The sequence below is a fragment of the Alligator sinensis genome, unplaced genomic scaffold (assembly GCF_000455745.1).
Source record: "Alligator sinensis unplaced genomic scaffold, ASM45574v1 scaffold309_1, whole genome shotgun sequence".
Taxonomy (NCBI): Eukaryota; Metazoa; Chordata; order Crocodylia; family Alligatoridae; genus Alligator; species Alligator sinensis.
The window spans coordinates 1536495-1548105 of record NW_005842080.1 but is presented as its reverse complement, the minus strand read 5'-3'; the positions used below and the strand labels follow the sequence as shown (position 1 = coordinate 1548105).

Here is an 11611-nt window from a genome sequence, read left to right as displayed (position 1 = left end):
TTCCGATCTCAGCCTCCTCCCCCTACCAATTGCCTCTTGCCCCACCACATATGTGTATGTGTTCCTCATCAGACCTGTCCAATAGTGTAACTAGGGCAGAGCAAGCAGTGCACCCTCTCTGGGTGCTGGCTATGAAGGGGTGTCAGGATCCCCACCTCTGTCCCTCTACCCTCAGCAAAGGAGTCTTTGCTGTGGCAAGGAAAGCTCTGCACTGCTCCAGCCCACCACAAACTATGAAGTGCAGCGCCACAGCAAACATCACATCCGGAGGACAGGTGGACTAAGCAGAATACTGCTCCCCCTACCCCCACTCTGATCTATTATGGTTGGCAAACCCTAACCATCCCCCTCTCCCCACTTTGCCCCCTGGACCTGGTTGTTCAGTAAGCTCCCTACACCTCTCGATCTATCTCCTTGTAAGCCAGAGGCCTATCTTAAAGGATTAATGCCACAGCACAGTCCAGTTTCAACCTCTGACTCATAATGTATTGGCTACAATACAAAACATAAGTAAAATACCAAAATAAAAGCCTTCATTCTCCCTACAGTTCTTCAGCACACCTGAGATACTGGTTGGCTTTTATGAGGTTCAGACTCAGCTATCACCTAATCCCTGGTCTCCTCATCAGGGAGACAAGTGACTTGCCCTGTGACACTTCCTCCTACCCTTCACTCTAGGGCATGGGTGCCAGAGCATGGCACCTGAAGGCATTTTGCTTGGCTCGAGTGCCTTGGGGAAGACAACAGGGAAGGGGCCAAGGTTACATTGCCAAAACAAGGATCAGGCCCCTTGCAGCTCCCCTGCCATCCACCCCTGGCATGCCAACATCTTACAAGTTGCAGTTGCAGGTATTTTTGGCACTCTGCCCAAAAACATTGCTGACCCCTGTCTATGGGTTTTGAGTCCCAGCCTCCTTACCCAGATAATCTAAATTTTACTCAATGAAACTCTAATTCCTAGTTCCCCTCTCATGCTACTGCCTTCTCTTCAGCCTTCAGTCCCACTGTCCCCCCTAAAGCTTTTTGTTCCAATTTGCTTTCTTGGTTTCTATTTCAGGTCTTTCTTCTGCCCTTTAGGTTTTTTATTCCATTTCTAGGCTGCCTTCACCTAGCAGGATAGGGGGAAAATGAGAACTTAAGAGAGAATCTCTCCACTTCCAGTTCTGGATCTCTGTATCTCTCTGCAGCCCAGAGATAAAGGCCAAATTTCAGTTCCCTTCTTCAGGCCCTAAAGGTTCTCGAAACACCACTTTGGGTTTTTTAAACATGACATGAAAAAACAATGTATTTTCGTCTACCTGTTTCTCAGAAAAAACAGAGCCATTTGGGTACTTAAAAAAAAGGGGGCGGGGGGAGGAACAAAATCTGTCTGAGGAAAAAAAAATCCATCATGAAATTTTGCAACCTCTGCATACAATTGCAGAAACCAATCTTGCAAACATTAACTACAACTCTGGGTGCTTGTTATAGTTTCTGATCTATGGCAGTATTTGGCCCCTCCCCTCATAGTCTCTCTAATAGTCTTGTGAGGGACTTTATCAAAGGCTTTTGAAGTTCAAATGTATTGTTTCAATCAATTCTTTTATTCACTGTGTTATTGGCAGATGCAAAGAATTCTAATAGATTATTGAGACAGGATTAATTTACCATTTAATCCTAATGGTCATACTCTGTATAGATTAGATTTACTGAGGCGCTCTTAACTATGAGTTGACAACATTTTCTGTGCTGGTATCTCATATATATTTGCTTGGTACTCAAAATCATGGAGACAAGGACATTATAAATATCTAGACAGATTAATAATGTAGCACCAAAGAGGAACATAAGTCAGTTATTATTAATGCCAATATCAAATGCTATCTTGAGCAGCAGACAAGATCATTTCACTCTGCCTCAAGAAATTTAGAGATCAATGAAGCCCCACACATGGAGTGGCCAGCCTGGCCTTAGAGTCAAAACATTTAAAAGTGCTAAATAATCTGAAAAATGCACTATCTTTTCATTTTGCTTTTAAATCAATGCTATTTCTCTCCTCTTTGACTTGGTAAAGAAAACGGACCTGGGCCCTTAGCATGGGGCAGTCAATTTATGTTGACTGACCTTGGTAGAAATAATTACAGAGCACCTTACCCAGAGTTGAACTAGAGGGATAGACGCTAAAATGACAACCTAATATTGGAAAGAATTGATCAGTCTTCTTTCTCTCTCTCTCTCTGGAGCCCACTCAAAGCTCATTTATTGGAAAGATTGATGGCAAGGTAGAGACTGTGGGACTAGTACAGGCTCACTGTGCAATGCACTTAAATGATTAGGGAATATTGGACACCTTAGCTGGAGTCAGCTGTTTGTCCTTCAGTCTCAGAGTTGCAGAGTGCTGCCTGCCAGTTGTACATCAGAGCAGTTAAGCAGACCCTTAGATGAGCCATTTAGTATTGATGATAGTGCAGTAGTCCTGAGCTGATCAATAGCATCATTCCTTCTCTGCCTTGGCTAAGAGCTAAAGAGACTAGTTGGTGCATATGTGATGACTAGAATTTAATTATACATCAGATTGATTTTCAATTAGAACACAAGGGAGCTGTTTGCCAGAATTTGAAATTGGTGAGCAAGTCCCTGTCTCCTGAACAACCTTTTCTTCTCCCCAGTTTCCTACCTCACATGGGAAAGTGCACAAACTATTATCAACCCTTCATCTATGAATGAACAACTTGTATGCTGATAGGCTATGGACAGACAGACATTACACATACACCTATTTAAGTGATCAGAAACTGGTTTAAACCTGTAACAGAACAGATGCTCAGTGAACATAAACCAGTTTGAAAATGACTGAAACCGGTTTGAGATAAACCTGGTTAAATGTAGTATTAAACTTAACTGATTTGGGTCAAACAAGTTTATGCAATGTCTGTCCCAGACCTCTTGCTGGCTGAAGATAAACCAGACACCCCCAGCATCCCAGCATGCTCTCTGGGCTGGGCAGGGCTCTCTACTCCACAGCAGAGCTGGCCCCTCCCCTCTGCTCCCTGCCTGAAGCTCCCGCTAAGCAGGCAGTCCCCCATCCCTCACAGACACCTCTCAGCATTAGCTAGCAGACAATATGCTGGCTACCTCCGAGCTGTGGCACACAGGACATCAACAGATAGCTGGTAATGTCCCTCTGGTTCCTTAATGGGGTGATAAACATGAGTTAGGGGTGATAAACATTCCCTGCTGGGCTGCTTGGGGGGTGGAGGGGACCCCTCCCTAATCAGAGCATCCTGCCAGGGTCTGGCTATGGCCGTCCTCCCCCCGCTCACCCCCAGCTCAGCTCTGTGGATTGGAAGGGAGGGCTGCAGTAGTGCCCCCGAGCACATGCTTACACTGTAAGCATGTGCCTGCATTTCTGGAATGAAAAAGAAATGTCTATCCACCTCAAATCAGTTCAAGCTTTGCAGGTTGGACTAACCTGCAACGATTGACTCAATTCAGGCTCAGGCTTTTTGAATGTCTGTCCCTAGCCCCAGTGTTCATAGTTAGAAAATCAGCTCTTATTGAAGAGTGAGCTAAATCCAGGATGGAGGAGGAAATTTTTAAGCTCAGAAAAGTGGCTAATTATCATGTTCAAACTTTTTTCAGTGATTTTAAAGAAGGTGTTTTAGTGCGTACCTAGAAGAGGTAGAACACACTCTATAGGCAAGCTCTGTTGATTCCGAGCATAATGCTGCAGTGTTTTAAAACTGGGAATGCATGTGAGCAAAGATTTTATGAGCCAGCTAGTCTAAACTGTGTTTCAGGTAAAATTATGGAACTACTCTAAAGGGTACTTAGCAAGTAAGTCAGAAGCAGACAGAGTTTATGGAAGTTAGCTAAACCAATTTAATTCCTTTTGTTTTTGGGGATTTTTTTTGGTGTTCTTAAGACTTTGGGCATAATAGATTTTAGTAGGGCTTTTGTATTGTATTTGTATTATACATTACAACCGGTATATGAATGATAGATGTATAGTGCATAGCAAGTTGAATCATAAGATGGTATCAGTTAGGTTTTGCTGCTTGGACTACATTGCTTATTCTTCACTGGGGCATCTACACGTGGACTTTACTGCTGAGTTAACTAATTAGCTTCACAGTAAAGTGTCACCATCTACATGTGTGGCACAATTAGGCCAGAATAAACTAATTAACTCTGCTGTAGGATAGTACCGCCCAATACAAGTACTGTCCTATGACGGAGTTATTTAGTGCGCTGCAACGCATGCCTAGACAGTGACTGGGGCTGGCTGGAGCATGAGAGTGCTACAGTGTGGGGGGCTGCCTGCTGGCTAGCTCTGCACTATAGCATCCTCATGCCCCAGCTAACCCCTCCACAGCACACTGACCTGAGGCAAAACAGCTCCGGGGCTGGCAGGCTAACCCCCTGGACCTCTTGCCAGCCAGGGCTCTGCTGCCCTAGCTCAATGTGCTGCAGCCCCAGTTGCACATGTAAAATAACAACAGCCTAAACACAGCTGAGTGAAGGACAAACATACAAGCAATAAATGTGAGTTTGCAATTCCAGAAGATGAGAATCATTCCCAGCAAACAAAGCCAATAGCTTGTGTACAGGTTTCCCTCACCAACCATGGTTTTGCCAGCCACAGTTTTGAGTATCCATAGTTAATATTCAGTATACCATTTTGGCTACCATGGTATAAAGTTCTGAGTAACCATGGTTTTCCGTGGCCACATAGGCAGAGGGAGGGAAAAAAATTTGGGGGGGCTGAGCATGTGTGCACTTCCCCCCAAGGTGAGAGAGTCTTCAGGGAAGGGATGGGAGGAGGGAGAGGGCCTGGGGGGAAGGCCTGGAGCAGTGAAGTGTGGATGCAGGGAACAGAGGCTAAGCCCAGCTGCAGCCTGCCCATGCCCCCGTACAAAGATCGGAGGCCCACGTGCCCTGCCCCCCACTCCTTGGCTCGCCGGCACCGTGCCAGCTCTGGAGGAGCTGCTGGGCTGTGCTGAGATCGGGATTGGGGCCTGCTGTGCCTGCCCCTTCTCCAGCACCCGGGGTCATTGCCTGGGGCCCAGAGCCAGGGGCCGGACCAGGGCCAGCCTCTGCTGCACCACTGGGCCAGAGAGGACAGAGCCTCCAGGACCCCCATGCCTGCCCCGAGTCATCCATGGGAAGAGTCCAGCACAGGCTGGCAGCTCCTCCAGAGCTGGCGCAGTGCCAGGGAGCCGGGGGCAGGGGGGAAGGGAAGTGGGCTCCCAATCTTTGTACAGGGCAAGGGCCAGCTGCAGCTGTGCTCAGCCTCTGCTCCCTGTGTCCACATCTTGCTGCTGACTAGCCAGGGTCCCATCTGCAGGCTGCTGACTAGCCAATCACGCGCCACCAGAGGCCGGCACAAAACTCTCCCACCCCACCATTCAGACAGGTGGGGGCGGGGAAACGCCACAGTGTGCTATAAGTAAAAATGATTTTTATACTCTATACTATACAGTATTCAAGTCCCTAACCCCCTTTTCCCCATAAGCCTTTAGATTTACCAACCGTGATTTTGACAACCACAGGAACCTAACCCCCACAGTTGGCAAGGGAAACAGGTATTATCATGATCTCACATATTCTCCAACACAACAGTTTTGAATTCTGCAGCAAGACCCCGTATTTCTTTGGAAAATACTAGATCTGTATTTATTTCCCATCAAGCAAAGGCAGAGCAATAATTCCTGAATTTGAGCAAACATACCACAAACTCATATAAGTAGTTATCCTACAAGTAGTCAGGAGCCTAACTGAGCACAAAGCCTTGTTGCATAGACTGAAATTCACATTGGCTAAGTATAGACGGTTAGAAAGCCTAAGGCTGAATCGATTCAATCTTTTAAGTTTACTCTAAGCTGCATAGATTGAACTGATAAGCAAGTGAACAGACATTTACTTTTGATTCTAGAAATGCAGCCACATGCCCGAAGTGACCCAGGCCAGAAGCTGGGGGGCACTAGAGCACGCCTCCCTACTCAGCTGGAGCAGACAGCTTGGGCCAAGGCTAGTCTACCCACCATGCAAGGGGGAGTTTGCAAGGGAGGTGCAATGCATCCTGAGATGCTGGAGGAGTGAGTTAACTTGAATCTGGAGGGGATGTGGAACAGAAGTCCAAGAAACTGATTTAACCCAAACCAGTTAAGTCTGATAATATATCCATCCAGGTTTATCTTAAACCAGGTTCTGTGTTAGGAATGTCTATACATGTGCCCAGGGGGACATTGAGATTAATAAGGGTGGGTTTTTTTGAGGGGGCAAGGGTTGTTTGTTTTTTGCCTTACTATGTACATCACAGGCTTCAGGAAAACTCAAGCAGATAAAACAGTGGGAGCATCTCTCTCAGCATTCCTGAGACCAACAGTTTATTATGTCACATCCACGCCTTATAAGCATATTTCCATGTTCTGAAAGCATTTTCACCACTGCAGATTGCAACCCAGTGATATTCATGCGCAGGGGCCCTGCACCACCCCTGCCCAGCCACAACATGCTATGATTAGGCCTCGCAGTGCCCTCTGTGCCCCATCTAGCGTGCAGGGCCATGGCTCATGGGGCTCCCCACAGATCTCTGGGGAGCCTCACAGGCCAGACAACATGGTGCTAGGGGATAGATCTGGCCCATGGGCCACAAGATGATCACCCCTGAGTTTACAGGTGACTGGTATACGGGGCATGGGGGCAGGGGGCATGTGCCCCCCCAGACAGGGTCAACACCACCAGCACCATCTGCAGCCCACCACCAACACTGCCAGCAGAGTCTGCAGGCGCTCGCCAGCATTGCCCCTACTGCCACCGTCTGCGGATGCTTGTCAGCTCCGTCCCCATCACCAGAGACCTATACTAGGACCTATACTAGTTGAGTTTCTGAGTTAGACCCACCAGCATACCCAAGCCAAACTCACTTCTAGCAATGGCTTGTGTCTAGTCCTTCAGAGGGAGACAAAATAAACTGGAAGCAATATAATGTATTCAAGGTACAGGGGGAAAAGACAAAACAGAAATTCTTCCTGGCCCCAGCAGACAACTGGTAGAAGCCCTGAAGCATAGGATTGATACAGTATAATACAGTGCAATAAGTGATGTAAGCGTATTAAAAATTTAAGAGACAGAAGAATGAACAAGGGAAGGAAACTTAATCCAGCAAGAGTTATCATGACTATCCAACCCAATTTACACACACAAAACTCTAGAATTCCCTGTAATCTAATCTAAGGTACATTGACTCTCCTCTCATCTTCCACTGAATGTATTTTTTTTTTCAAATAGGACCCAAATCAGCAGAAAAAAACTTTATAATAGTGAGCAATCTCACTGAAACCCTGGGGGCAGCTCACAGGAGTCAGCATTACAGCTGGTAGTAGGTACCTGTAGGAGCAGGCCTTTATTGCTAAATCTTTGAGGCTTGAGTTACATTTGCAACATCCAGCAGCTGAGTAGGAGAGGCATGAATAGTAAGAACATCTTGTCTGTCTGTGGACTTCTAAACACTACCAAGATCAGGTACACAAAGTTCAAGCAATCAATGGAATCCATCTTTAGAGCAGACATATGTGGCTGTAACAGATACTGTACCTTTTATGTGAAGGTGAGAAAAATCCACAATAGGAAGGTCTCAGATGAACTGAAGTCAGATGGGCTGTCACCATCAGTGCTTCACAGGGCTTTCTTATCTCTTTTGCTTCTGTTTCTTAGATTTCCCTTGAAAGCTTGATTTTGGCTTTGACATGTGGATGCTAGAACAAAAATGGAAATGTGTAATGTTTAGAGCAGGGAGTCACTTGAATTCTCTCTGAAACTAATGAAACAAAAAAGGAACTATAAATAAATTAACTTTCCTGAAAGATTAAGAGCACTTCATGATTAAAGTTTAGTTCTTCTCATGAGGATTAGGCCCATCATGGCAGTTTGTGTTTCCTGACATTTAGCACTCTGGGGTGTGAGAAGCACACGGCATAATGAGCATAACATTAGTGCAGTAGCAGTCCACTCCCTAAGGGAGACTCTCATTCAGCATTAGAGTGCTCATTAGAATATTTTCCCAGGCAATCCTAAACCAAGGATTAAGAAAAAGGATTTTCACAGAGCAACAAGGCTGTGAAAAGAACAGACAACAGGATGTTTTGGTACATTGAGGTCCTGCATCAGCCTTCTCCTCTCCTTAGCAAATAGTGCTGCATTTAGGACAAAGAGCAAGTCATCCATTGCACAAGCACCCTGAGCAAAAAAATACAATTGAGTTTTACCTAGAAGAGTCTAGAGAAATTAGAAGCAGGCTAAATTCATATATTTGGAGCCTGAAAGATCTAAACTAAGCCTCTTCTTCCTGCCCATGCCCTGGAGAGGACTACTAGGGCATAAAAATCACCAGCCTTCTCCTGCATCCTGTGTTCTGGAGACAGCCTACCAGAGCATGGGGCTTTCCCTGGCCTTGTCTTTTACCGTGCAGCACAACTGGTTCTGTTGCAAGTCTCCTGAACCCAACTTTCAGCATATGGATTCAGGGCAGTAAAACAAGATAGCTCAGTTTGATGAGGAATGAGTTTACCTCCAAAACAGGCTCCCTCATGTGAACATTCAAGGAGCAACCTGACACAGAAACTACTCGAGCTTCTCTGGTAAGCTGAGGTCATTTTTTGAGATGGGTGGACCGGGCAGTTTGCCTCCAGATAGGTGACATTTGCCACTCAGTTCTTCCCCACCCCGGCTCTTGGCAACCTCAAATGCAACTTGGACCAAAGCACATACATGCTGCCACATTCAGTGGGGAGCTGTGTGGTTGCAGTAATGAAGCATCCTGCCATTGAAATCTAGGAAGATTAGAGGACAAAAGAGAGGAAAGTGTCCAGTGTGCTACCACCAGAGAGGTGCCTCCAGGAAGCAGGATTATTAATGCTAATTCTCTATAACATTCACTAGTTCTGGTGTCAAAATTCTCCTCCTCTTCCACAAAAATGTTATGAGCCTGCCTCACTTTCCTTCTGAATTCTGATGTGCCAGATTCACTTCTTGTTCATTCTAATCTTCCATGCATGACCATGTCTGTCTACTTATTCTTCATAATATCTGTTCTACATGTGCAATTCATGAGTCAGATCATATATGAGAGGGCTTTCCTTTCTCCAGTTCTTACCTTACAATCTTTCCTCTGTATTATAGCCTAACTTGAATCTCTAGTTTGCAGCCTTTGTTTTCTTCCAGAACTTCCCTACTGCATTTCATATACAAAAGCACTTTTTTGTGTGTGCATCCATAGGTGACACGTGGGTGAGGGGAGCAGGCCGCAGGGTCACATGCCCCCTCAGATTTTCTGTACTAACAGCAGGGTGAAGTTGTGCCCCCCCCACCCCAGCACTTACACATTGTCTGTGTGCGCATCATTAACACTGCTGAGATGGTTGTTTCCCCTGATTTCCTTCCACCCCTGCCTATCTTATTTCCCTCTGGAAGAAAGCTGTGGTGCCCAAAACATTTCCTCTGTACCCAACTTCTCACTGACAAGTTTTCTTTGTGACACATAGTAGGGAAGATGCTTCATTAAACTTTTACGATATTGTATCCTAGGGAACCAGCCATTTTTAGTGTTATCAATGGTATTATTAGAATGAACACGATTATAAGGAGGTTTGATGGGCATCAGGAGCCAAGTTACAAATGTATTCACATCAAAGAGAGAGACAGAAAGTCTTGTAATGCAGGGCAGGAATAGATGACAGCATCCTGAAAATCATATACAGGAGTTCTTTTTAGCCTGATGTAATCAGGAGTAATAATAGGTTTTCTTTAGAAACCCAACCATGTTTTCTCCTTGCCAGTTTCAAGTTCTAGTGAAACGTTAATGTTCCCTTTGCCACCTTGTATATTCAGGCAGTAGAATAATTATTCCAAAATAATGTTTCCCAACCTCTGCTTACATGAAATCACTGCACGTCTGCATGCTGCAGGAGGAACAATCTGCACACACTAAGCAACATGCTGAGCATCATTAAGGAAAATGAACAGACAAGATAAAATAGGCAACCGTGAAAATTAACCCAGCAAAAATTGATGTTTTTTCAACATCACTGAATGTGCAAAGGCTACGTTACCAGCTTCAAGATATGGAAAGTGTGAGTTAACCAGGATCACGTAATCAACCCACAATTCTAAAGGCATGGCTTGACATGACTGGACATGAATCTGTCCTGAGGATGACTGAAGATAAGGTACACACACTGCAGCTGAAAACTATAATTACAAGTAGCTATAAACCAACTTCTATCCCACATGCTGCAAATCACATGGGGACACTTGGACTCCACCTCCTCTCCAGCCCTGCTTGTGCTAGGCTCATAAAACACTGCAACATGTCTGCTCTAGGGAAAACCAGCCTGGACCAGGAGATTAGATACCATCAAAAACAGCAATATTACTGCTCAAAGGCAGAACAGGACAGAGGAAGCACTAACTCTTGTAATAACTTCCATGCTGTATACCAGTAATTCTTTACCCCCAGGCCATCATGAAGTCAAGCTCCTCCAGTCAGAGGCGACCCGAGCAGGGTGCGGGGCCTGGGTCAAATCAGCCTGTGCGGGGCCACCCCTGGACACGAGGAAGCTGGCAGTGAATTCAACAGCGGGGGTGGGGAAGGATGCCAAGCAGCCAGAAGCACTGGATTCGGCAGCAGGGGGTGGGGGGTGCCGAGCAGCTGGATGTGAAGCCGGCAGCAGCACAGATTCTCCACGGCTGCTCCGCCCAGCTCTGCAGGGACCCCAAAGCACAGGGCCTGGGGCAGTTGCCCCTATTCGCCCCCTCCACCCTGGGACAGACCTTCCCCCAGTCTTCTTCAATCACCCCATGCACTGGGCACTAGAAAAGCAGGCAGACCTGGAACACGCTAGTGGATTTACTACTGTGCAGATCCCACAGTCCAGCTATTGCTCCCTGGGGAGCCTGAAACATTATGACTGAAGCAGCCACTTCAGTGTAAATTGACCTATGGCTCCAGTTGCTTCTTTACTTCCCAAGGACCCCAATAAAATATATTCTGCCAAGTTTGCCTACTGAGGACTTAGTGTGTAGAAAAGAATTTTTGTCTGATGGCCATACACTCCAGGAAGGCCAATTTAGACTGGATATAAGAAAAAAGTTCTTTATGGTGCACGTGTCCAGGGTCTGGAACAAACTCCCACACGGGTGGTGCAAGCGCCTACTCTGAATTCCTTCAAAAAACAGCTGGATTTATTTCTTGCTGGGGTCACTTGATCCCAGCTGACTTCCTGCCTATGGTGGGGGGGGCTGGACCTGATGATCTCTTGAGGTCCCTTCCAGCCCCTAGTATCTATAAAATCTATACGAGGGACTAAGGGGCTCTCCTACTTAGGGGACACCAAGTATGAAATTGCAATCAAGGATCTGACTTGTGATGCTACCCCGGTAAGGTCCAAGCTTTCTGATGCCACAATTACTCCTGCACCCTCCCCAAGTGCTACTCCAATCCCCTTCTCCTGCTCTGAATTATGTTCCCATTGTGCTGCCTACCCCCTCCCTGATCTACCATGTACCACACACAGAGGCTGCCCATGTACATATGCCACAGGTTGGCCACCCCTGTGCTACCCATCAAGTG

At 46.2% G+C, this 11611-nt stretch overlaps 1 long non-coding RNA gene across 1 annotated transcript in view; it reads right to left on the bottom strand.

Moving 5' to 3' along the window:
• Positions 1–11611, bottom strand: part of LOC102386836 — a 22987-nt gene that overhangs the window by 9143 nt on the left and 2233 nt on the right. The window contains exon 2 of the long non-coding RNA XR_323840.1: positions 7579–7739. This is a non-coding gene — a long non-coding RNA (uncharacterized LOC102386836). The remainder of the gene's footprint in view (positions 1–7578; positions 7740–11611) is intronic.